Raw genomic sequence first — 27,974 nt, 5'->3', positions numbered from 1 at the left:
AGTTTTGCACAGCCGGTATGAAGTGATATTTGATTTTCTCGTGCTTTTGCACAGTTCTTCCCCACGTCCCTGTGTGTCAGGCAGTGGGTGCATTTCCTGTGTGATTGTGGATTAATGATCCTAGACCATGACCAACTGCTGAATCAATCTATTCTATATGACTGAAGATGCCAGGATACTGTTCAAAGAATTCAAGGGAGCTGTGAATACAGAGGGTAATTTTAGCTGTCTCCTCTTTGTTCGAAGCACATTAATCATGGTTCAGGCAGTTATCGCTAGTTTAAGAATCTCAGGCTCCCATCCCTATAACACCACAAACCCTATGGTAGATTTGTAACACAGTTCTGTATTTTCCAAGATTTTTCCCTGGGAATTCCCAATGCACAAAACAAAACCTAATCCCAGGAAATGAAGGAAAGACTAGAGTAATGGGCAGATAAAGTAGATGTACTGAAAGTGAAAGAATGAAGGCTGAATCAAAGGATGAATGAAATGACTGTCAGTGGTAAAGTTAACATGGGTGAGCCCCCAGCAGCAACCCAAATCTAAAGATCCAGTTTTAACAAACTGGGCAGTTTCAGAAATCCAAATGTAAAAATTACAATGTTAATCTTAACTTCTTTCTCACTTTTTAGAGAAGATGCTCGCCTTTCATTCATAAGGATTGTCACTGTCAAGTTAAGATCGAACATTCCATAATCAAAGATAAAATTTTACATTTTGACATTTAAACTTTTTTCTTGTCATTTGGCCAGAGCGGGAAATTCCAGCCAACTATGACGTCTTGACAGAATGACAGGATCAAGCAAGGCATCTTCTCCCTTTCTTTAGGTTGGGAGCAATATAATATCTAAAACAGCTTTCCCAAAGTATGTTCCACAAGATATTAATAGCTAAGATGTGAAAAAAGCGTTCTGTGGTCAAATAAATTTGGAAATCTTTGGGTAACGCCAAAGTTAAAAGTTCTCTTTTATGTCAGAAGTTACAATGGCTCTAATTATACTAGTGGTCTCTAAACATTTATTTTTTGCAGAGTATCTTGTAGGGATGTGTTATAGGAGTGCATATTAGGAAATGTTACCCGAAGGAAAGCATATGGTTATTCTTCCCTCCCCACCCACAACCCCAGTCCTGGAACTTGGCCAGGCTGACATTGAAATGGTAACCAAGGTTCTATATACGTTTTGGGATTTATGCGCCACTGTTGTTTGAAACTATTGTTGCCTAAATCGGGGAGGAATTTTATGATTATTAATAGATCAGGGCTGCCTCCTAGTTCCACTGACAGTGATTGGTTTCTAAAAACAATCACAATACTAATATTACACTGAGAAAATGTGGTAAAGACTTGACACCAGCAAATATCTAAGTCAGTGGTCAACTTTTCCAAGTTAATTCAAATTTTTAAACAAATGATTTGTTTGAATAACCAAACAAGCTCCATACATTGCATATGATTTATATGTCTCTTAAGACTATTTTTAATCTATAGTTATGCCCTCCCCCTTTTTTTTGCCTCCCAATATTTGTTGTCATTTTTAAGGAAACTAGAAAATTTGTCCTGTAGAGTTTCCTACCTTCTGGATTTTGAGGATTGCATCCTGTAATATTTAACATGTTCCTTGTCTCTTGCATTTTACATAAACTTGTGGTTAAATCTAAAGACTTAACTTCATTCAAGTTTCATTTTTGGTAAGACTACTTCATAGGTGGTATTTTGTACCTCCATCAGGAGCCATGTGATATCCAGGTGTCTCTCTCTTTGTGATGTTAACAATAGCCACTGACGATCATTGCCTGGATCCATTATTTCATGAAAGGTTTGAAGACTATAGTGATATTCTAATTTTATCATTTCTTCTTCATTAACTGGAATATTTCTATAGAGGGAAACTCACTCTCATCAACTATCTGGTTATAGTTTTTACGGGAAAGTCAGGTGAAATGCTGGCTTCCCCACCCTGTCATTTATTTACAAGATTTGAGAATACAGAGTTGGTTTGCTAGCATCTTCCAAAGGAGCCAGGAGTTGTTTCTTTTTAATATTTATTTTTTAATTATTCTGAGTTCATGAATTATAATTCATCACCGCTATTATTCTTATTGATGTTCAGATTGTTCCATTTTATGGGCAACGGAAGCCTCTTTCAGTTGTCTTTGGAATCTTTCTGTCATGAGCCAGTAGTCTTTGTTAGCTGCCTTGCATTCTGGTATGGTTATTCTTCTATTTAAAGAAAAGAAATAACTAGAATTATTTGTGTTCCCTCTCCCATTCTTGGATAAAACGTAGCATTCATGCATTCTTTCCCCTACTTTGATTTTTTTTCACCAACATCATATCCTGGAGATCACTCCATAGAATAGAATTTGAGAGCTGAAAGTGGCCTTAAGATAGAGTTTAATCAAATTCACTTAGTTCACACATTTAAGAAGTACTAATGTGTCCAAATGGACTATGCACTGCTGGTTTGGGCAGAGATGGGACTGAATCGAGTTTGGCTGAATCTTAGATGGTCTTGTTCCCTGCCCTCGGGGCACAAAGGCGTGACCTATGCCCTTACTGCTGCAAAACCATGTGTGCTAACAAGCGACGAAAGAACTCAGGATGTCAAGACATAGCACAGAGGCAGAGTTCATTCAAGATTTTCATTTCTAAAGATGCAAACAATTTACATGTATTTCACTTCTAAACAGATAGGTTTTGCAATTAAATACATTTCATTTCAATGTCTCATAATTCTTTTTTTTAATTAAAAAATACATTGATTATTTCTTCTTGAAAGGTTATTGCTTTACCCAGAAATGTACTTAAGGGCTCGCTTTCATTGATTCATACTATTTCTTAGAGGTAAACAATCTATTTCTAATCTGGAATTTGACAGCAGTCTCCTTACATGCACCATGGATTTATTTTAACATTTATTTGTTCAAGATATTTTTTCATTAAATAATTCTGGATTTCAAAAACTTTTCCAATCTATGTCTTTAAATACTACTGAGACCTTGGATAGGAATGAGTCAAATCACTGTCAAAACATGGCAGTTTTGAAGTGATGGCAGTGTTATGAAGTCTCTATTTCATGTCAAGCTCCAACTATGTTGTATTTACTAATTTTAATTTACTAATTGTTGCACACATTTATAATAGAAATCAGCTCCATAAAAATTAACAAATGTAATATGATAATATTAATAAATATAATATGATTATACTAAAAATTTTTTTATGTTTGAGGACACTAAACCTTGGAGAGTTTACAAAAATTGTTCAAGATCACAAAACGAGTAAGTGTAGAATTGAGAACAGAACCCTGCTCTGCCCAATTTGTGCTCTTACTGCATGATGCTGGCACCATAGTCTTACAAATCAAGATTTATTTTAAAGCATTGTGGGAGAAAAAATCATTCTGATCAACATCTAAATTTACAAGCATATATTTTCTAAAAGTTAAATATTTTGAGGAAGAAATCTAGAGCTTCACTAAAAAGATGTTTAGTAGTTTTATCACATGTCATAATAGCCAATTGTATTTCATGAAATGGCAGCTGAGGTCTTCTATCCAGATTCTAGAAGAAAAAAGTCATCTCATTTTCTTTTTAAATTAAATAAAATGAAAATAGTACAGTTTTATCAAGTGCCTATTTTGAATGGATATATCAAAAAACAGAAAAAATTGAGGATATGCTTACATTCTCCCATTTGGGGAAGAGGAGTAAAAATATAATGAGATTATTTTGTTAATGATTTTATAACAGTTTACCAAGCTTCTGTTATGATGGTTACTGTATTAGCCAGCAAGGCACGTTATTAGTTGCCATATAACTATTTAACATATTTTAGGCTACATCAATCAAACCATTAGAACTTGAAAGACATGCACTTATTTTATCATAAAATAGAGTAAATTAAGACACAGGTGGATGTGTTAAATTATTCTTCATTAAGTGAAGGAAAGCAAGAAAGAGATATAAAATGATAAATACCAAGTCTATACAAAAGAGAATCCTAACTTCTATAACAAAATAGAAAAGTATACAATAATAAGACAGCATAGTTCTTATGCATTGACCAACATTCCTGAAATGTAAAGGCAATAAACCATATTAGACTTTAAGAAAATGTGAAAATGCTTATCTACAAATATTTGTGTATGAGTGTGTAATTCATATACAATCATGTATATACATATATTTCATAAAATGATGAAATTAGGGACAGTCTTAGGTTGTGCTAATAAACTTATTGGTAAAAGTACACAGTTCTGTGAAATAAAATATAACCATATAAAAGATTTACACATACCATTTGAGTAAGACTAGAATTGTACATTTTATTATACTATTTTCTAGCATGACTGTTAATTGTTCAAGTCTCCCATAATCCCTGTATGATAAGGGTTTCTGATGAAATTAATTAGGTAAATAATATCCTCATGGCATTCCACATTGAGAGGGACATTATGCTGCATATAGTGAGCAGGGATGGTGACTGAGTGTGCGATAGAAGCAGTGGATGCAGGTTTTTAGAACCCAGTAAACATTAAACTCCTCTCCACTGTGGTCTGAACTATGGAAATGTAAGTCTCTCATTATCATGGGCTCTTAGGAGAGTTACCCAAGCATGAAGAGGAAACGCTGTCCAAGCACAACTTGGGATCTTTGCTTGCTATGCCTTTTCTTTTAAGTAGTGGAATGTGTGTGTCGCTGTAATGCATCCTAATAAAGGCTGCATTCTTATCACTTCCTTTGTGATTTCATAAATCACCTGTGGGTTAACCTACAAAAACCAACTATGCACAGCTTACTCTAAAAATTCTACTAAGAACATTGGTCAGAATGGTAAAAGATCACTGCAATGGACACACAAAATAGGTAAATACTTAGAATACACATTAAATGCTTTTTCACTAACGAGGTCCTTAGACAATTGATACAGGAATAACACTGAAATAATATTACACATATGCACATCTTTACTTCAGAGAAAAACATGCCAGAATATTCTGCCATTGAACGTTGTTGCATCTGTCGTATTTGACTCTTCGTTTTTGCATATTTTAAGTCAGAAAAACAAATGGCTTTTCCCTTCTTACTCAAAGAATCATTGCAAGTTTAAAGGTGTTTTTCAGTGTGTTTTAGCTTTGAACTTCCCCTACTATATATTTAGACAAATACTGAGTAAACATGGAAATATTTCAGGTAAATTGGTACTCTACAAAAGTCCTACGTTTTAAACTCAAACCATAATATTGGTACAGGTTTGGGTTATTTTATGCTAAGATAAGTCATTAAGTTTAAGAACTATCTCCGGGAATTTTCTTACATTTTTATGCTTTTTAAATTAGTACTGTCAGGAAATGTAGATTGCCAAAACAAAATAAACATTTTGCAAAACACAGTTACATAAAACAATTTAACAAAGAATAAAATGTTCTCTTCCTCTGATTTCTGGGTAGGCAAACATTGCCGACTTCAAGAGGATCCTCTTTCTAAAGTTCAAAAAAGCAACATGTTCAAACTCTAGGGAAGTTACTACTTTCATAATTTTTCATATTACTCATCCAAAGAGGAAAAAAGATTAAAGGACAGAGAACACTGATGACATGATTAAAAATGTGAATAAAGTGAAAGCTGAAGAGTTCAATTTACTTCAATGAACCTTAAGCGTTTAATACAAATTGTATATTCTATCAAATACAAATAGGAAATGAAAGATTAATTAATGACATTTTTTCCTGCCATCAGAGTTCACAGTTCAGCAAGGAAAAAGGCATGTAATTAGATTGACGAAATAACCTGACAAATGTGAAATGTAAGTATGTAGATGAAAGCCAGCAGCCTTGGTGTCTGGGTAAGATTCGGGGCTCTTGTGCAGGGGCCCAGGTTCATTTCCTGGTCAGAGAACCACACCACCATCTGTGGGTTGTCATATGTGGAGGCTGCGTGTTGCTGAGATGCTGAAAGCTGAGCCACCACCGGTATTTCAAATACCAGCAGGTTCACCATTTTGGCAGACGAAGACAGACTAGGAAGAAGGACCTGGCCACCCAACTCCAGAAAAATTGGCCATGAAAACCCTATGAATAGCAGTGGCGCACTGTCTGATATGGAAATATGCTCCATACGTTCAGTGGAAGTCTCCTAGGTGCAAGCCAGCTTTCGTGTTTGCTTAACTCTGAATTCTTGCTTTCGTTTCATTTTAGCCTTGAGAAAGAAATCCAAGAGTAGCCCCTGATATCTGAAAGCGGGCCTGGCACTCACAGCCAGGCCCTGTTATTCTTCTTTTGAATATCATCTCAGAGACTACTAACCTCAGATAATATTACTCTGAGCCCATGATAAAGTGAGAAAAAACAAAGCCACGTCACAATTTTCTCTAAACTCTGATGAAAACAATGTCAGTGAGCCACCCACAAAATAACAATCATCACCCTCTCTTGGCTAAAAAGAGTGGATGACACTTCTTGACCAATTACTGCTTTATCCTTGTTCTAATCTTCCTTTCCTCCAGAAAATTACTGAGATGCCCAATCATAGAGTTGTCCTTGCGTTTTCACTACATTCCTTCTAAAGTAAAATCCTATTTCCTTAGACCCTTCTCCAAGTCACCTAACCAAAGCCCCAAATCCAGGTTGTCTCTGACATCCTTTTACTGACACATCCCATGGTTCCCTACGGCGAGTGTTCTTCCTGAACGCAATGAGTCATAAACAACCTATTTAACTTCAGAGGTGTTCCTGGCGGCCTTTGGCTGAAGGACATTGTCAGCCTCTAAGGATTTTATTTCTTATCATTATTATTTTGCCAGCTCACAGCTCAGTACAGTATATGAAAATATTTTCCAAATAATTTATTCATCAGTTTTCACTGTTTTGCAGAAGCATAGTTCAGAATATCTAAAATATCTTATTGCAAACATCTCCTATAAAGTACATTTAAAATAATCCGGAAAAATCAGGCCAAAAAGAAAAATCTAAAAAAAGCAGTCAAACATAGAGTATTTGATAGTACATTTACTTTGTTGCTTTGAAACAACAACTAAAAGTTTAGAATCATTTTGTAAAGGGGAAAATGTACATCAGACCATTTCAACACCTACTTAAGCCCTGTGCACAACTCATTTGGCCACACCACTCCATATCATATGACCTATATAAAAATGTATGTGTGTAAAGATTTTTAAAAAATAATTTTATGTTTTCTATGAACAAATCACTTAATTTACAATTGGCCATGTTTTTTTAGTCATAAATATACCTCCTTTGGAATTCTTCAGAAGTGAGAAATACCTTTCAAAATTATTTTCAAATGTCATGAAATTTTTATGAAGAATAAATTTAATCATTGGTGAGTTTTAAATACAATGTGTAAATATTTGATAATTTTGATATTGCAGATTTATTTTCCTATTTATGAGCCAATATATCCTTTTTTCTTTTTCAGGTCTCAAAGAGTTTTCATAGGCCTTTGGAAAGCTCGTATGCTGTAGGATTTATTCTTATAATTCCAATTGGATAAACTGTCCTTTTGGGATGTAGTGCCTAATACTCCCAATCGAACACTCTCTCGGGGAGTAGGAATGTGACAAGCCAGAACAAGACCAAAAACCACAGGAAAGTACAGAGGACATGCACAGAAAACACAGCAGAGCCAAGCTCAGTGTAAACCATAATGCAGAGAGGAGAGCAGAGGAGACTCAGAGGGACAAGAAGAAGCAAGCAACAAGAGGAGCAGAGACGAAAGAGGGAGGACAGCGGGACCAGCCTGGTGGCACTGTGGTTAAGTTTGCAGGCTCTTCTTCAGCAGCCTGGGGTTCCCAGGTTTGGATCCCAGGCGAAGACTTAGCACCACTCATCAAGCCATGCTGTGGTGGCATCCCACATAAAATAGAGGAAGATTGACACAGATGTTAGCTCAGCAACAATCTTCCTCAAGCAAAAAGAGGAAAATTGGCAACAGATGTTAGCTCAGGGCCAATCTTCCTTACCAAAACCAAAACAAAAAAAGAGCAAGATGACTAAAGTTCAAGTGGTATACAGAGGGTCAGGACTGGCTACATGCACAAATAATGTGTGCAAAATGAAAAAGTGGATCCCCTTGTCCAAAGTGGTTAAGAATTTCAAGACAAGCACAGCAAAGCATTAAACCAAATACAAGGGTCATGAGCATGGGACCACATGCAACTGCATAGGTGGCACACCCATAAAGCTCGCCTCATGTACGGCATTCCCACTCATCCCAAGCAGTGGATCTTTGGTGCTGGCATTGACCCACATGCTTCCAGATTGCTGGTCTCCACACTGAATCTTATTGCCCAGGTCAACCTGAGCATGTCACTTATTTGGGACCAAGACAAAATTTACGACTCTGCGTACAAAATGAAAACGAATTAAATTTGAAAACATAAAGTGATTTAAATGAACTTCTACCTTTGATCAGTTAATGTATTGATACATTTTAAAGCCCAAAACCAACTGCTAATAGCTTCTGATAACTTAAAGGCACACAATGAAAATACAGCACGTGATTGGTGCCTGGGCACCAATGGACAACTGGTATATTCTCAATCTTAGGAAAAGTGTGTTGAAAGCATCATTAGACGCGTTTGCATTAATCTTTAGTAAAGTAGAGGTGAAATCGTGTGCTTGTTATAGAAGACAAGTCCCCCAGCTCCCCTTCCAACTAGAGGTAGCCCTGAGCAGCTCCTACGTAACACTACTTAATATATTGTGACTTTCAAATAGTGTAATGTGAAGCATTGCATAAACACAGGACTCTCTCTCTATACATATATAAATAAGCAGGTTTTCCAGGGACAAATATATAGTGGTGTCAGGCACTTGTACTCTATATCCCACCAAATAATCCATCACAAAGGCTCCATCCATGAACCTCTTTGAGCTCTAATCCTACATTTCTATCTTCACTGGCAGTGACTCTGGTAACTCAACTCAACAGATATGAAGTGAAAAACAATATGTCTATACATATATATCTCCTGACACCTCCTCTACCCCAGGAAAATAGCCCTACTCACTCTTCTTGACTTACTCATTACCGTTAATGATATTATAATTCTTTCTGCTACCTGGGATCACAAGTTTGATTCCTTTTTCATGGCTTGATCCCGTCTGTCACTGATTCCTGTTGATTCCTCTGTGAACCCCCCTTCTCATCCAGGTCTTCCTTTCCAGCTCCTACCCAGATACCTCCACCTCCAATGGCTCTTCCACTCTGTTCCCCCATGTTTCTATCCATCTCTACTGAAGTTCATCTTGTTCAAGAAGATCATATCATTTGGTGTCTCAACAACCAAAACTAGCTCTCCATATTTTGATTAGAGTTACTTATGACTCTGCCTGGCATCCCTTAGCTGGACCCCTTCAATTTTGGGTCCCGATACATACTTTCCATCACTCACTTGCATTGCTCCCCTGTCCTATCTTTACGCTTGACCTAAACTGGACTACACAGTGTTTTGCTGTATTTTTCTTTTGTCTCCCACTCATGTTTTCTGCTGTTCTCTACACCTAGAATACTATCTATCCAGGAAATATAGAGTCATATAAGATGGGCAACTGGGTTAGTTTAAGTTCACTGAAACATAAACTTTGCAAGGGCATAGCTTTCTTTCTTTCTTTTTTTTAAACTCTGTTTACTGATATAGCATAAGTGCTACAAACTGTGCCTGGCACATACAATAAATATTTGTTGAATGAATGAATAAGATTTTTAAGAGTTTAACATTCTGCAATTCCAATCAATGGTTCCCAACCATTTGAGTCGCCTCAACAGATATTTTATATTAATACATTTACATGTGCAAAGCACTGTATTGAGCATGTCAGATGATACAGATGTTAACAACACATGCAGAAATTTGACAGGAGCAGCAAATTGGTCTGTAGAACATGCTTTTCTTACAAATAACTCCAGAGTACTTATTTATTTACTGTATATAATATTCCAGCCATATTGATGACATGTACAATATTCCAGCCAGATAGATATGTATGCTAAAATTTAAAAAAAACTTTCAGGAAATTTTCTAGAACATTCTATGCAACTATGGACTTAGAGTTTGTTTTTATTTTCCTGAGTTTTTGTTTCTCTAGGATTTCATACCAACTCTATACTATTCTGTTTTCTTATTATAAAACTGTTTATCTCTGGACACTTGACCTCCTTGGTCTTATTATCCTGGGGTTGCTGACACTTCATGAGGGTGATATGATAATGATCCTTCTGCTAACCAGCTACACCAAATCAGCTCTAGAAAGACTAAGAAGTGAGAGGAACGATGGCTTAGGTTGACTTATAGCCAATAAAAACAAGTAAAACTTAGCAGGAAAAAAGGAGCCACAGTATGTTAAGCTCATTACAGTAACTCGTAAAGAATACAACATGTCCAAAATCTTTTGATTAAATGACAATCCTTGCACACTGGTTTCTCAACAATTTTATGTACAGATGTATTGTAGTGAATTAGTTTATAGGCCACTGTTAACCCCCAAATCTCTGGAAGGATTAAATCCTAATTTAGAAAATTCAAGATGGTCATAATTGAAAAGGCACTTTTTAGAAAGTGTCCTTTCAAGGTCAAAATAATCTTTTTTTTTTCCAATTATTTTATTGAGGTCATAATGGTTTATAACATTGTGGAATTTCAGGTGTACAATATTATTTATCAGTTTTTGTATAAACTGCATTGTGCTCGCCACCAATAGTCTTGAGTATCTTGTATTACGCTAATTCTTGTCTGTTAGAATCCATTCAGATATTCAGCTCAATACTCACACACAGTATCAGAGAGATAAAAAGTTCCTCAGAGGCACTCGTTTCAGAGTTGAACAATCCTTTCCCTTTAATTGGGTAGATGAGAAAAGTGAATGCCATTGTTTAACATTTTCGTCTTAATTATGTGTGACCTTGACAATGGCAACTAAGCCAACAACTAGATATTACCAAGGAGTCATGGTATATGTAATTATTATGAAGAATAGCACATCATGCTATTCATGAGTATTTATTAAACTACTTCACAGACAAAATTACGCACCCACTAAATTACAGTATGCAACGCCTTTCAAATACATGTTTTCCCTGGGACTAAATTTCATGGACAAATTGTTTTCCAGGGTTAAATTCTACCTTTTGTTCTTATTTCTGACCATTGCTTTTGCTCTGTTTTTTCCTTCCTAAGAAGTGGAACTACAAACAATCATAAAAGAGGAAATGCCATTTCAGAAATCTGAAGAGGGTCTCTTGCGGTAGCGCCGGCGTCGTTTTTGTTTTTGTTGCTATTATCATTTTAAAAATTTTACCTAGGGCTGTCCTTAAAGCATTATTTTTCCAACTCAGAAAATATTTTAAATTTCTGCTACATTGTGTTCAATATAAGAACAGAAGATTATCTGGATTTTATAGAGACAGAGTCATAGGATTTTAAGACTTAAAGGGCCCTCAGAGATGATGTGGTCCAACCCGGCCTTTTATAGATGAGGAAACAGAAATATTATGTGAGTTAGATGTTTAGTAGAAAACTGAGTGGTTTTAAAACACTGACGAAAGTTTCCAAAATACTCTGAACTATATCCAAAAGTGTTTTGAAATTTGTATTGAGGAAATCTAAATTTAGTATACCACTTTATGCTATTTTAAAGGTAAAAAAGGTAGAATAATGTACAGATTGAATGAATAACAGAAAATTTTAGAAACTGCCTTGAATATGGGTTTGTCTTCTCTTTTTTTCAGATATATAAGCCTATGATATTCTCAAAATAGAAAAGTAATTTGGGATATTTAGCAAACTTATGCCATCCCTCGGGCTGTCTCAGTCTAGAGGTGGACCCACCCGTGTGTCCTGTTAACCTCTCAGCTCTCCCTTCTAATATTACTTCTGCTGACTTCCACTTACCTCCTCTCAGTCTTGGTGTAATTCAGTGAACACGCAGGTGTAGCATAAGTTTGTATTAATGCTGCAGCATGTCCTCAACTCTTTGTATTCCTGAGAACAGATCCACACCTTTCTACCTGGTCTCATGCGTATTTATGTGTAAGTTTTGGGGAAAAACTGCAACAATCATGCACTGCAACCTGCAGAGCATGTTAAAGTTTGACAAGGAGACCCTGCCACAGGGATGCTGAGGGAAGAAGTGGGAGACAGGACCTTCCACTTCCCCTGTGTGGTCTGCTAATCCAAGAGGGGGCAGGTGACTGAAAGTAACTACACTAATTGTTCCAGCTCAGAAGGGACTCTATTACTTTTTTTTTAATCACATAGAATCTAATCAAATATAAATAAGAGTGAAAAGCTATTTTTCAAAATGTTAGCTTTCTTGCATAAAATGCACACTTTTGAGAAAAAGAGAAATGGTAAAAACAGAGGAAGTAGGAGGAGAGAGGAAGAAGAATGGGAAAGAAACTGGGAGAACAACAGGGCAGGGGACCAGGGAAAATGGAGTAGGACACCATTCAACTCAGAAACCTATGTCATAGATCATACAGGCATGGCCATTGTGTCAAGGTTTTGTATGCTATATAGGAAAAAAATTGACTATCTTATTAATGATGCATGCAATAGAGTTTCTTTAAACATGAATCACTTATCCCAGGATAAGAAATACACTTAACAGAAAACTCTAAAGATCTGGGGAATGTATTTTAGAAGACAGGCGTAGAGCAGTTTAGGTTCTTGGAAAGCAGAATAGCACCATATAGAAGGGCAAACACAGGTGATAAGAGTTAGCATGCACCTACCTAATAGTCAAGAAGGCATCAAAGATGGAGCGCTACAGGCAGACCAGCGGGTCCCACTCTCACCCTCTAGCCCTCATACATTCTGCCATTTCTGATTTTCCCCATATTACATTACAGCAAACAAAATGCATTATAGTTCAGTGATTATGAGGGACAGCCCTGGAGCCGTGGTCAGCAAACTTTTTCTCTAGGGAACAGACAGTAAATGAATGGGAGGGGTAGATGAACAATGGAAAGGGAGAAAAGGAAAAATATAAAAGTCCTGAGTGTTTAATACTAGAAAAATGACCATGAAACACCAATGCCTGCATAGAGTTGTGTTGAACCACAAAGGTCTTGAAATCAGACAGATCTGACTTCAAATCTCAGCTCCCCCGTTGTGCCCTGGGGTAAATTACTCTCCCTCTTTAATCCTCAGTGTCATTATGAATATGTAGGGGATAATTACAGCATTTAGTTCTAAGAGTTGTTGAGAGGATTGAACTAAATAACTCACATAAAGCTTAACATGATGCTTGCAACATAGTAAGTACCCAATAAACAGGAGCAATAAAGAGCGAAAGAATGGGTGGTGGCTATAATATGGCAAAAGAAACATTTGGTCAGTTTTCATAGTTAACAATCTCATAGAGTCTTGTAGTTTTCTTTTGTAGCACAATTACTTTTTAATTGACATATAACACTGTGGAGGTCTAAGGTGTACAAGGTGTTGACTTCATATGCTTTATATTGCAATATGATTACACCATAGCATTAGGTGAGACCGCCATCATGTTAGAGTGATCAGTTCTTTTTTGTGGTGAGGACATTCATGATCTAGTCTCTCAGCAACTTTTGAGTACATAATACGGTTTTGTTAACTATAATCACAATGCTGTGCATGAGATCTCCAGAACTTACCTTCTGACTGCAAGTTTGTACCCTTTGACCAACATCTCTCCATTTCCCCCACCCCCCAGCCATTTGTAACCACCTTCTTTCTCTTTTTCTATCAGTTCAGCTTTTTTAGATTTCACATAAAAGTGGTATCATACAGTAGTTGTCTTTCTCCACAATTTTTATTTTTAGTAATTTTTTATAGGCATCCCCCACTGGGCTATAACCACATGAGCAAGGGAACTTGACTGTCCATAATTATATCTCAGTGTCCCGTGCCATCTCTGGCATGCCATAGGTGCTTAGTAAATATTTTTGAGTGAATGAATGGACCCAGAATGAGAAAGCATAGGTTAAAATTAAAATTCTATCATTTATAGTTGTATATATCTTCTCAGCCTCAGTGTCTTCATTTATAAAATAAAATTTTTTAGTGATTTTTGTTTAAACTTAGGCTGGCCATAAAATTAATTTAACCAAATTTCTGTGTTCTCCAAGCACTTTGTTATTAGATTATCCATGTCTGTGTCATGTAACAATCCAAATGGCTTACACTTAAATCCATGAGATCCTTTTACCGTTCAACAAAATTTCATGACTAAAATGTAAACAGAGACAGTTTTCATGATTACGTGCTCTTGAAAGAAAAGCCACTGATCTTAGTATAAAGAACCTAATTGATCAGTTCTGCCAAGGCAGTGTGTTGCTCACTCTGCACTCTCTGGTTTTAAATTAAAAATTAATATGTCTACCTGTGCTCACCAGTGAACTCATTGGAAACCATCTATATTTCATGCATGGCAGAGGTCAGTCCTACCTTATGAATCTAATGCAGTAGGAGGTGTCGCTGGGACCCAGCCAGTGGCTGAGGGAGCTTCATCTTCGGCAAAAGATGGCATTAGCAGGGGACATAATGAACCAAGGGGGAAAAAATCAAAGGCCTTTCTCTGCCTTGCTGTGAAATTAATGATGGCTCCCTATGAAACTATGAAACCAAAATGTCTCATTAAATATGAGAGAGGAAGCGCAGAGAATCTTCAAGACAATGTCAAAGTTAAGGTTTCAAAGTCTAGCCATTAAAAGACACTTTTTTTCTGTGTGTGTGTGAGGAAGATTGGCCCTGAGTTAACATCTGCTGCCAATCTTCCTCTATTTTGTATGTGGGACGCCACTATAGCATGGCTTGATGAGTGGTGTGTAGGTCTGTGCCCAGGATCCAAACCCAGGAACCCCAGGCCGCCAAAGCAGAGGGCATGAGCTTAACCACTACGCCACTGGGTCGGCCCCTAAAGGACACATTTTTAAGTAAGATTTAATATCATTGGAAAATGCCAATGATATAAGGTTAAATGTAAAAAGAGAATGGAAAACTATAAACAAAATAGGCCCAATTTTACAGAATTATCTTTGGCATGCAGATATATTTTTAAAAATAGACTGGAAGGAATTGTGTAAATACGGTAATGGCAGTTGTGTCTGACATTTCAGCTATGGATGCTTTTTATTTTCTTCTTAATACTTGCATGTTAGGTCAATTCGATTCTCACTCTCAGGAGAATAAAGATCCCTAAGGAGTGGACAACAGTAGGAGTTGAAGCTGAAAGAAAAAATACAATGCAGAAAATTATGGAGAAACTGTAAGAGGCCATGTAGAGGCCCAGATTATGAGAAAGCAGAAATTAAGAGGAAGCACAGGGCCCGGCCCAATGGCGCAGCGGTTAAGTGCGCATGTTCTGCTTCGGCAGCCCGGGATTCGCTGGTTCGCATCCCGGTTGCACACATGGCAGGGCTTGGCAAGCCATGCTGTGGTAGGCATCCCACATATAAAGTAGAGGAAGATGGGCATGGATGTTAGCTCAGGGCCAGTCTCCCTCAGCAAAAGGAGGTGGATTGGTAGCTGACATTAGTTCAGGGTTAATCTTCCTCAAAAAAAAAAAAAAAAAAAGAGGAAGCACAGGTCAGGACTCAGTTAAAAATATAGCATGGAGAGCAAAGTAGCTGATTTACACAGAGAGTAGCTGACTCCAGGCAGCGGTGAAGCATGAGAATGAAGATCCTGGGGCCTAGGGTAGCCCACAGGACCGGCCCTCCCTGGGTCACGACCTTACTGTGTTTCCTGCTTGACTGAGGCTGAATGATTTAGCTATTTCCAGGCTTCCACGTGAGCACAATAACTTTCATTACATGAGCTAATTTACAAAAAGTCTCTTCCTTACGACAAGAGCTTAAATAAAGCAACAATTACAGTTAAAAGAGGGAAAATAATCTATTCTATGGATTCTGAAGCCAGTGGTGGCTCCAGAATTTCTGTCTGAGATGGGTTTTAACCATGAGCCACATGGTTGAGTCTAGGCAGAGATTATCTTGAAGCCACAGTTCTATAGAAAATAACTATTTACCAGTTGCATATTTCAGGAACGTTTAAATGGTGTTTGCATGACAAAGGTTGCTTACTTAGCTTGTATTTGCATTTGAGGAGGATGGGAGATTGTGCAGGGACTAAAATCCATGAAATAAGAGGTCCTGTGCTATTGTAAACCCTCAGGAGGATGCTGCCAGGGCTGGTACAGAACTGAGAGCAAGCTCAGCACCATCCATTGCTGTTGACGTTTACCTCTGAGGTGTGCTTGAGGGCTGCTTAAGGACTGTTAGAAACAAATCTCGTCTCAGCGCTTCCATTGTATGACACTCACCGCCTACATTCAAGCTCAAAAGAGACTGAGAAGATTCTAAAGATTTGTCACACAAGTTACGAAGAAGCGTTGTTGGGGGTATTTGGAGGCACATTGCAGATACAAATCTCCTAGTGCTTAGGAGAGCACAGGCCAAAAGTATCAAAGGTTCACAGACCCAAATAAGACCTGCTCAAGCTAGTATTGATGTTTGTTTGAGGTAACATCGAAAAAGAAGAAAAAAGGGAAGATTTGATGAAGGCAATGAATTATTAAAGAAATGGAATTTATGCACTGGGGCTAAGATTAGGGATGACAATTAGATTCTACCCTTATAATCACAGTTGACTGATAATGGCTACCTGGAGCACAGTGAACAGAAGAAATTCAGGAGCAAGTTGGGGACAGAAAAATGTTCTAGCATCAATTAAGAAGGTCTGCTATTGAACTGGAGTGCCACATAGTTGCCATCGCTAGACAATGAAGTCACGTGTGGAAGGGATGATGGTGTGGAGAGAGTAGAGGCTTCACAGTTCATACATCTGTCCCGCATCTTGTACGTGTGGGGTTTCAGGAACATTATTTAACCTCTCTTCCTTCCACTTCCTCATCAAAGGAATCATAACAGCTACTTTATAGAATTTCTGTGAGAATTAAATAAAATAATAGGTAAAGTCCACAACAGATTTCCAGACTCACACCAGGTGTCCAGTAAAACATTAGGTCCCCTCTTCCTAGCTTCGTCTTCATAAGCTTTGATTACAACTGCAATTCTACTGGCCCACAATTAATTGCAAATGCACAGCCCCTTCTATAGGCCCATGATTGATTACGAGTGTACCACTCCAACTGTTAGCTGATGGCTAGCTACTACTTGAGGCCCACCTATCGCCATTTCTGCTATTGGAACATAAGAATCAAAAAAATACAAACACCACAGTTAGCCTGTATACAGCTGATTGGGAAAAAATATGGTGGTTCTTGTGGCAAGTACCCAAAAAATTATGTATAAGGTAGTTCATTTTCGTTGAATAGAAACGCCGACATGAACTCTTCTTTTGAAAAATGCAAAAGATGAAAACTCTCTGTACTTTCTGCTCAGTTTTCTGAAACCTAAAACTTCTCTAAAAATGATCTATTAATTTTCAGAAATATCTAGTCATGAGTCTATAATAATAATAAAAAAAAAATCCAGGTGCACCCATGCCCCAATATTCCAGTCAGGAAATTCCCTGTGCCTCTCTGTCTGTCATCCCTGCTCCCTTATTCTTCTTATTACTCCCCATCGACTTTCTGACAAGGGTTGGATAAACAATGAGTGCATCAAAAAGACAGCTATTCTGACTTTTTGGTAAGGCTAATACCTATCTTAATAAAAAGGAGTATATAGTTGAACTTTATTCACAAACTCCTAAAAGAAAGAAACAACTTGGCGAAGGTCAATTAGGATTCCACTGTTTTCTTTGCTTGTTTTATAAAGCCTAATGCTTAAGTATGCTTTCCTTACACCACCTGATAAATTCCAAGTGAAAGGCTCAAGGTGGATCATTCTACAAACCCTGAATCGAAAATTTGGAAGTAATTTGCAAAAATAGCAGTAGAGTGTACTGAGAAAACTCATTTTATCCTGGCTTCATTTTACCCATTTTTATGTAGGACTGACCCAATAAAGCAGTATGGTTCACATACTCAGTTATTACAACCTGCTCTTCCAAAAGTTGTGGTTCCAACAAATGTACAATAGATTTATGATTCCTTTGGATTCCAGTTGCCCCATATTATCGCCAGCCAAATCAAAATTCTACTGGAGCTACAAAGAACCTTTTTTTAAGAAAACACGTTGTCTCCCAAACCTGCATAGTTTCTTCCAGTTAGTTTAGCAAAAGATGCAATTGTTTTTCATGTCACAAGAAGACACTTACATTCTACAGAGTGTAAATCACTCTGTTACCCATCATGAATCTTCACATTGACCCAAGGATTCTCCCTTTGGGAAAAATCTCCCACCTCTAGTGGTCAGCTAGTTAAGTCCCTTCATCAGTAGACGGTGAGTATCAGAGAGCAAGAAGGGGTGACTAGGAAGAGAAGGAGCTGTGGTTTTATTTTATTTACTTATTCTTAATAGATAAACAAGCCAATAGAGCTAGCCTTTTTTATATGTTACTAAAATCAAATGTTCAAATTCCTTTAGAATATTACTAGACCTATTTATCTATGCCAAACACCTCTCCACACTAATCCATCTGCATTTCCTTCTGCTTCTCAAACCAAAGGAAGCCAACGCAAGCCAAGCCTCCGCCAACAAGAGAACCCTATCTGTAAACAATCAAGATCTACTTAAAAAACAAAGTCGAAATAACAAACAGAAAGCACTGAAGTTCTTATAAGCCACTAGCTCCTTGTCACAAATCCCTTGGCTAAGAGAATTCTCTACATTTTAAATTTAGTTTAATTTTTGGATAGAGTTCTGGCCAAAGATCACATCAACCCTGCAAACATGCGTTCAAGCAGAGGAGCTGAGAACACCTTGTGTATGTAGCCTCAACAAAGCCAATCCTGACACTTTGGATGAGAAATTATGTGTTTTTCTGAGCCAGCAGCAAAAGAAGGAGTGTCCTAGATGATGCAGTACAGGAATATATTCATGTGGAATGTTCCCTTTGTGCTGCAAAGAATACTTCCAGCTATTCCATCTCAGTGTGGCGAAAAATTCTGCTGAAGATCTCCTGGTAGAATCTTCTGTTCATACATTTGTCACTTTAATGTAACTAAGTAAAGCCTGGCATTAAATATTGAGTCATAAGACTTTTAATACAGAAAAAAAAACCCAAAGAGATCACTTGGGTTTTCACACCTCTTGTTTTGAAGAGGAAAAACCTAACACTCAAACTTCAATGACTTGCATGAGACCCACAGAGCTGATTTTCGCCAAGTGTCTGAAAAGGATCCCAGAATGCTGAACATACTCATTCTTCTAGCAGATGAGAGAAATGAAGTCTTTTGTTTAAATACTCACAGAACAATTTTTAAACCTAAATCATAAAATTAATCTATATATTTTCAATGTTTAAAAAACTCCCATATATTGCACATGAATAACTGTAAGCATTTATGTATAAGTGCATTTATACTTTGGATTTTTGCTCCACCTATACAGTCTTCTCGGTTGTATCAGAAATAAATTTTTCCCCTAAATCTGTTCTCCCTTTCTCCCTATTAGGAGTAGAATTCCTCTTCCAGCACTTGAATTTCAGCAGGGAACATGGTCATCCAGCTACGGATTATAGTTATAGGACTTCGTTGGCAGCTAGACGTGGCTACTTTACTAAGTTCTAGACAGATGGACATGAGCAGAAGTGATGTGATCCACCTATCCATCATATTCTTGAAAAAATGTACTTGTTCTCTGCTTCCTCTCTGTCTCACTTCCTTTGGGCAGGAATACGGATCTGCAGCCCATGTGGTCCATCGAATACTAATTGTCGGTGAAATCACAGAACAGATGGAACCTGGTCCCCAAAGAGACTATGTAACAGAGCTGCTTATGGACATTAGACTACCTTCCTATTTCTGTATTGTGTTGTGGGAGAGAGATAAGCCATCTTTTTTAAACCGCTGTATTTGAGAGTCTTTTTGTTATATCAGCTCGACTAATATCCAATAGAAATATACTAACTGGCCCCTTCATTTTGTGGCAATAACTATTTACCATAAACCTTGCCAGGCATCCTTCCCTTTACAGCTGTTTTCCTGCTCATATAGGTTAAAGCAGACTCTCCTTCGTACCCTTTAGAGATTCTACTAGAACATGCACAACACTTATTTGTACCTATTTGTTTATCATAAACCAGACTGTAAGTTCCCAGAGGGCAAGAAGAGCACCTCACCTATCTTTGTTTCTTTAATGCTTAATACTGCATCTGGCACACAGAAAGTACTCAAACAATACATAGCGTGAATGAATGAATGAATGATTTTTCTGGATGATTTAGAACAAATCAAGACCTTACAGTTTAATGAACTTTAATATTAATTTTATTTATCATGGGTTAATTGAAAGTATCCCCATATAAAATAACAGAAAGGCAAAGTTTTTCTATACAAACTTGAGAAAATACGACTATTCCAAAGTAATAGAGACACTGAATCACCTGCTATTTAACTGGAGATCGTTTATACTGTACCCAATTTAGCACAACTACCCTTCAAATTATTTTCAGTTAATTGGTTCTAACTACATTTTGCAATATTAACCGTCTTTTAAAATAAATTTTCCTTTCTCATTTCTGGTAGTAAAGAATAGTCTTATACACTTTTCTTATACAGTTGACGTATAAGAAAGTTTAATGATAGAATCTGATAGCAACAATTAGAGAATATTGCTAGAAGACACTATTCATTGAAAAAGATTCAAACACAAAAATAAAACTAGTTCCAACAATAAATTAATTACCTGGAAATGGAAGCGAGAATAAGAGGCAAAGTATTTTTGAGTGCAATTAGGAGAGTGTGATTATGTTTAGCTGACCAGACAGAGGTAAGACAAGAGAAATACTTGGCATAGCACTAAGTCTGTGTATGGCAGGCTGACCATATTTAATCCTTGACGGTGTACAAAGGCAGGAATGCTTTGTAAAACTCTGTAATTAAGTGGAAACTCTCAGCAGCTGCCCTGTAAATCTCTAGAGAAGAGGCTGGCTAAAGGCTAGGTTCTATATTTGTCACTGCTCCAGTTGAATGGTCTTTAATTTGACCCCTCAATGACAGTCACACCTAGGAAAAAGAATCAGTAATGCATTTGACACAGACTCCTTCTCTGCACCAAAGAGACACAAAAAACAAGGGACAGGCTCTGTGAAAAAAAAAAGAAAAAAAAGGGCTTGCTCATGTCATCTAAAATCTTACAAGCACCATGCTTTTGTTTTGAAGAATTAAACCCTTGGGGCCAAGTCTAAGCAGGAGAGGCCAAAGTACCAGGAAAATGAACTATTGGAATCTAATGTCTTCTATTCCAAAAATTAACATTCAACCTAAGAATGTAAGTGGCTCCTGAGATTGGCCAGGGCCAAAAGTACATGGTGTCAGAAATTTACACGTTCAAATGGGATTTGGTGTTGCATTTGGTCCTTCCCTTCTCCACTAACTCTTATGCCCAGAGTGACCACATGTCCTGGTTTGCCCAAGACAGTACCAGTTAATGCCTGTTTAACTGGGACTTGCTCATTAAATTTTATTTTCAAAATTTTTCCGGTTTGGATGTTAAATTACATGCTCATTCCTTTAAAGACCATGTCTCTTGATTCCACTTCCTAAATATCTCTTGCACTTGTCCACTTCTCTCTGCTTCCACTCCCCTCACATCTTCACATTTCAGATGGACCGCTGCAGAAATCTCTTACCTAGACTTCCACTCTTGCTCCCCTCCAATTCATTTTATATTATACCGCAGGGAGTCTTTTAAAAACAGAATACGACACTGCTCTCCCTAAAGCCCTCCCACCTTCCCATTTGTGTTCAGGCACATAAAGACCTGCATGATCCTGGCGCAGCCTGCCTCTCCAACCCCAGCTGGCACCATTATCTCCTTCCTTTTTTGATTCCTTGGCCAAACGAGATTCCTTTGAGGTCTCTTAACTATCTCAGAGCTTTCACATCTGTTCTCTCTTTCTGGAATAGACTTCCTTCTTTTACTCCCTTCTTACAGTATTATTCCTATTCATTCTTTTGATCTCTATTTAAATACCACTTCTTTAGAGACACCTTCACAGATTCCCACAGACAGGCAAGGTCTGCTTCTACAATGATGATGATTATGCACAATTCTTTACAACATCCAGAGGATTCTACACAGTCATCCATTGCTTAACAACGGAGAAACATTCTGAGAAATGTGACTTTAGGTGATTTTTGTCATTGTGTGAACATCATAGAGTGTACATACACAAACCTAGATGGTATAGCCTACCACACACCCAAGCTATATGGTATTCATCTTATGGGGGTACACGCAGTCTGTCGCTAACCAAAACATCATTATGCTGTGCATGACTCTACGTGTAAACTATTCCATATATGGAATATATGGTTTACATGCCCCACTAGGTTACAAGTTCTAGGAAAAGAGGGATCAGATTGTATCTTGTTTGTTGCTAGATCACCAACACCTTAGCATAAGATGAATGTTCAACAGCTTTTTGTTGAAATAATAACCAAAAGGGGAGTTCCAATTTTAGGCAGCTAAATACAATCATAAAATACCCACTTACTCCTTGACATTAAACACCATCTTTGAATACGTGAGTCAATATTTCATAATAAATATTATTTTCTGTTTAAGTCTACTTCAGAATTGAACACAGTAAACTAGATCTAGTCCAATAGACATCAGATTGAGATGAAAGGTCCATGTATTTTGGCACATCTAATTATTTCATGTTTATCTCAATTATGTTGAGCTTATGCAATCAATATTTCTAGTCACAAGTTATTTCTAACGCTTTCATCTTTCTGCTTTCTATTCATTTCTATAAAATGAGGAGAAATATAATAAAATATTCAAATAATTATATAAGAATTGATGTATAAAGATGCTTACACGGCTTAAACTGTTGGCTGAAAGCAAACATCACGATGCAAAAGCTAGAAATATTTGTCAATTGAAGTAGAGAAGTTGAATTAAATTAGTGAAAGTCAACACAAGTGTATATAAGCATTATCGGAAAGAGAAACATGCATGACAGGAAAGTCAAAATGAAATTTGAAGACCACTTGTATTTTGATTCAGTTGATATTTAGGTTCTATATCTGTTAGGGTGAATTCAGCTACAAGATAAAGAAAACTCAACTCACTGTGGCTTGATCAATGAAGATATTTGATTATCTCCTATAACAAGAACTCTGAAGGTTGGAAGTCCCAGGGTTTGGCATAATGGCTAAAGCATATCATCAGGAACGCAAGCTCTTTCTGTCTTTCTATTATTTATTCTCATTTTTTTCTGTAGGTTTTTACTTCTTGGTTACAAGATGGCTGCTTCAGCTCCAGCTACCACATCCTCCCACAACCACAGTCATGGAAGCTATGAAGTGGCAGGGGGAAATAGAACCTTCTCTTCTAGAGCCTCTCTCTTTTTATCGAGTAAGAACGTCTCTCCAGAAGCTATGAAGAAGATTTCCCATATGTCTTGTTGACCAGAACTGTATGACATGTCCACTTCCAGATATATCACTAAGGCGGATGGACTTATCGTGACTGGCTTAAAGCAATCATGACTTACCTTCTGGGATAAGGAAAGTTTGAGAACAACCCCCTTGAGAACAAAGACTCTCAGCCCACTACATGAACAAATAAGTCAGCTCTTGGGTTGGCAACAATGTCTGCCACAGAGCTCTCAGAGTCAGATCAGATTCTTAGAAAAGCAAAATGATAATAGTCAACATAATGATACGACCATAATTTGCCTTCCTTACATTCTAACATAAAAGAGTTCCAAGGAAAAACAACTATTTCTAAAACAGAAGGGAATAAATTAAAAAATAAAATCATATAAATTGGTAGAAGCCTTCTATTTTTGGGAATATAAATATCTGGGCAGTTTTAGAGACTCGAATAATATGACACAAATCTTCTTTTAGAGCCATTTCCATCAATGCTCACAGCAAATACATTTTTACTAATTGGTAAAAGGTTTTATTTAGCTGTATGGTTTTCATAATCACATTACAGTTAAGGAGGACAAAAGACAAACAAAAATATGGAGATTCATTTCATCCTCAAACTCTCACTTCTGCTCTATCTGCAGTTATATTCTTAACTTTATGTTGCATCAAATCCAATGACAAAAAAGCAATCTCAAATCACATCAACCTTCCAGTTGCATCCTAGAGAAATACTGGCTCTGAACCAAGTACCCAGGTACTAACTAGTTTAGTTTTAATTCAGAGCAGATGGACTAGAGTTCTCAAGGTCAAATTTAGAGGACCGTCTTGGAGAATACCTCATGGTCTCTGTAACATAGCAGATGGTGAAAATATTTTAAGGCTATTTTCAAATGATGTTAGCAAAACTACATTCCTATCAATTGTCTAATACAGCTTCCATAAACATGATTTTCCTTCCAAATCAAGAGTTACAATGATAAAGCTTAGCAGGGCTCCTCTGGGATGTCATTACCAATAACGGCACAACGAGGATTTATATTCCAAGTCCAGAGATGAATTGCAGGAGAGGAAGCAGTGGGTCTCCTGACATAAATAGACAGATATTGATAAATGATGTTATAATGCATATCTTATTTTCCTGTGTAAGAGGAAATAATTTCTATCTCCCCTTATAGTAGACTTTTAAATTGATGTTTCTTTTTGGAAGATAAGCACAATGTAATTCTTCTTTTTGACCCACCGCCCCCCCGCCCCAGGCAACTAACAGTGCTAAACAGACTGTGGATGTCCAATAAGCTGCACTTCTTTCTTTTTTTTGACATAACTTTTATTTTTATTTTCCAGATGAAATATTGTGGTGGACATATGCCATGTGGGGCAATGTCATGTATCTACTCCCACACTGATTTTCTCTGGGGAAACTACTTTATTCCTATTGCCTAAAATCTTATTGGGAAGGTAATTCCTACTTACTAAATCCTATTCCCAAAGTAGAAAGAGGGAGATTCTCAGAGTTCCTTACTATTCCTAAACTACATTTCCAGCGCCTGGGAAATGGCATCAATTAGGCTAATGATACCCTTTATCCTGGGACTTTGAATCTTGAGTGATGCAAGGATGACAGGAAGTACAGAGTTCCTTTGTTATAGCAGCAAAGGCAGCAGAGAAGATGCTGGGCTTATTAAGACTATTCCTGCTACTCTGGTTCCAATTTCCCAGGCCCCCTCCAGTTCTTGGTTTCAGACCAATCCCAAGCCAGCTCTTATTATTCTAATAAGTTCTCTTTTGCTTACCCAGAGTTGGCTTCTACTATTTGTGATAAAACATTTAGAAATACAGAGAAGCAAAATTAGATAATAGAAATCTCTACAATACTATTTTATAACCTTCTTTTTCATTAATTTAGCTTGAACATTTTTCACGATCAATAAAGATAATATTACACAACATAAGCTTTAATGGTTACCTAGCATATCTCTCCATGGATGTACTATCATCTACTAGAATCTATTTAATCAGGGCTGGATATTTAGAGCTTTCCCTTTTTTTTTTTTTTTCTTTTTTACCATTATAAATAACCCTCTGATTAGCATCTTATGTACACATCACTGTATATAGTTTTGATATCTTTACCTTATAATAAATTTCCAAAAGTGGAATTGTTAGGAAAAAAGGTAAAGTCAAATTTGAAGCTTGAGTCATGCAGACTTTTGTCCCAAAGGAAGGTTGTACTCTTTAACCATTCTATCAGTGGTGTGGGAAGGCGCCCATTCTGATAAGATCTTATTCTTCAGTTCTACTGTAAGACCCTGGGTAGAAGACTATAAAGCCATTCAACTTTCCTTGTCCAAATGCACATTTTGGAAAGCAATCAGTCTTTGGTTTGAGGAACCGCATGTAATAAAGGAGAAGAGTTACAATAGATCTCAATGCATGCCTCAACCTATTTAAAAGTTCTCCACAGAGTTCTTACTACGACTGAATACAAACCAATTCCACACGTGCCTTTCGGTGGATGGATACTGCCAAAGCTCTCACGCTGAGTTAGGAGGAGAAGGAAGGGAAAATCAAAGAAAACTCAGCCAGCTTTCATTATAGCTACTCCTCACAGCTAACTGACTTATACGCTCAAAGCTCAGGAATAAAGATGTTATCTCTGCCAGAAATACATTTACACAAAAGACGCTGCTAAAATCCATTAGAAGGTTGGCAGACCTAGAAGGAGCCAGAGAAACACAAAGTCTAGTCTTGGCTCACAATGCTTTCTCTAAATTGTTCTGCAAAAGTCACATGGCATCTTCCTGAGTCAACTTGCCTTTATTTTAACTCAAGTAACGGTGAGTGCTACTCACAATAAATAAGGCCATGTAGGTAACTCTGTGTTCAAACGGCAGTCTCTTGGTAATTAGAGGCTCATGAGAGCCGTTTTCATAACTTAGCTGCTGTGTGCTAAGGCAATACACCCATAAACACACTTTTTTGCATTTCTGTATTTTTCGTGAACTAAGTAGGTATATTAGCTCAGGTTATGTGTGAGTGTGTGTGCATATCAATGTGCATATCAGTGTATGTGTATAATTTCAATGAATTCAAGGGCCCCGAGAGGCTCAGGTTCAGTGGGGGGTTACATTCAAAGAATCACAGTTCATGCAGGGAAAAAGTAATTAAAATACTCCAATTCTTTACTGAATCTCTCACAGATAAATGCATTTCAATGCACAGCAAGTATCTTGAGAATTCTTTTCTCCCGACCCTGATTTTCTTAACAGAGCAGCTGTTCCATGAACCATTTCTCCCAATCCCAATTCCCACTTTTCTCAAATTTAGCCTCTCATTTTTCCTCTCCCCTCTCCTCATCTCTCAGCTGCTTATAACGTAGAATCACTTAGCATCACTGACTCCTTAAGTATTCCCCCTGCTTAAAATACTACCTGATTGTATATAACAAAGGTGCATCCAGGTGCCAACATGGTCAGCAGCTAGAAGCTGGGGTAAGTAGTGAGGAGAATACTGTGATCGTTCAAGTATTAATTGGTTTAATTCTAATTACACATTAACAATCTCGTCCCTGACATATTCGTATACAATTCATGACAAAGCAGCCTCACAGAGTCGCAGATAAGATGTTCTATGCCAATTTTAAAGACTCCTGGTCCAATTACTACACATATATTCTCCAAGAAAAGAAGAACTTATAAAGAAGGGCTAAAAGACAGAGTTTTGTTCTACTTTTCTTAAGAAGACAAAAGAAAATAGTGCCTTAATGCTTTACTATTGGATGTATTAGAGTCTTAAGTAGCTATGGCCATTTCTAATTTCTTTCTTTTTAATCAAAGGGGAAATTTACACTGGAAAGAAACAAATGGTTGAAGTATTCACATATCTAGGTACGAAACTAGAAAATCTGATTATCAATAGAATTGTCACGGGTACAAATGATCTGAAACAGCCTTAAACATTATCCTAGTGACATAGTCAAACTATAACACGTTGAAGTGCTTCTTGACTGTAAATTTGCATTGCTTTATTTCTAATGCCACTATCTGTATTGTAGGGAGCATATAAATGAGTGTTTGGTAAAAAAAAAAAGTGCAATCCCTAGGTAAAAAGAATTTTATAATTATTATTGGTACCTAAAGCTTTCACCTTTTCCTTTAAAAAATAGTGAGGTACTTGTATAATTATGTGTTGGAAGGAGAAGAGGGTAAGAGATCGTCAGCACTAATGATCTGTCAACAGAGTTCATCTTTTTGCAATTTAATTTTAGATTGAGGTCTCAGGCATCCTTTTATTTCTCTATAATTACTTAACCTATTTGCTCCAAATGTGCATAGTGACCCTTCCTTAATGTTCAGTTTTATTATAGGAAACATCTGTCTAGCTGCATATGCTGAATTAATGGTTCTATACATCCCAAATTTATACTGATATCATAAAATAGACTCAGTATTAATGAAATTCATTTTTCGACAATCCAAGATATGCAACCAATGACAAAATGTTTCTCCA

General features: G+C 37.1%; 1 protein-coding gene across 2 annotated transcripts in view; it reads right to left on the bottom strand.

The window, feature by feature from the left end:
* The window catches only part of MAGI2 (membrane associated guanylate kinase, WW and PDZ domain containing 2), a 1,189,042-nt gene that overhangs the window by 848,201 nt on the left and 312,867 nt on the right, over nucleotides 1-27,974 (bottom strand). The window lies entirely within an intron of this gene.

The sequence above is a fragment of the Equus quagga genome, chromosome 8 (assembly GCF_021613505.1).
Source record: "Equus quagga isolate Etosha38 chromosome 8, UCLA_HA_Equagga_1.0, whole genome shotgun sequence".
Taxonomy (NCBI): domain Eukaryota; kingdom Metazoa; phylum Chordata; class Mammalia; order Perissodactyla; family Equidae; genus Equus; species Equus quagga.
This window is presented reverse-complemented; position numbering and strand designations above follow the sequence as displayed.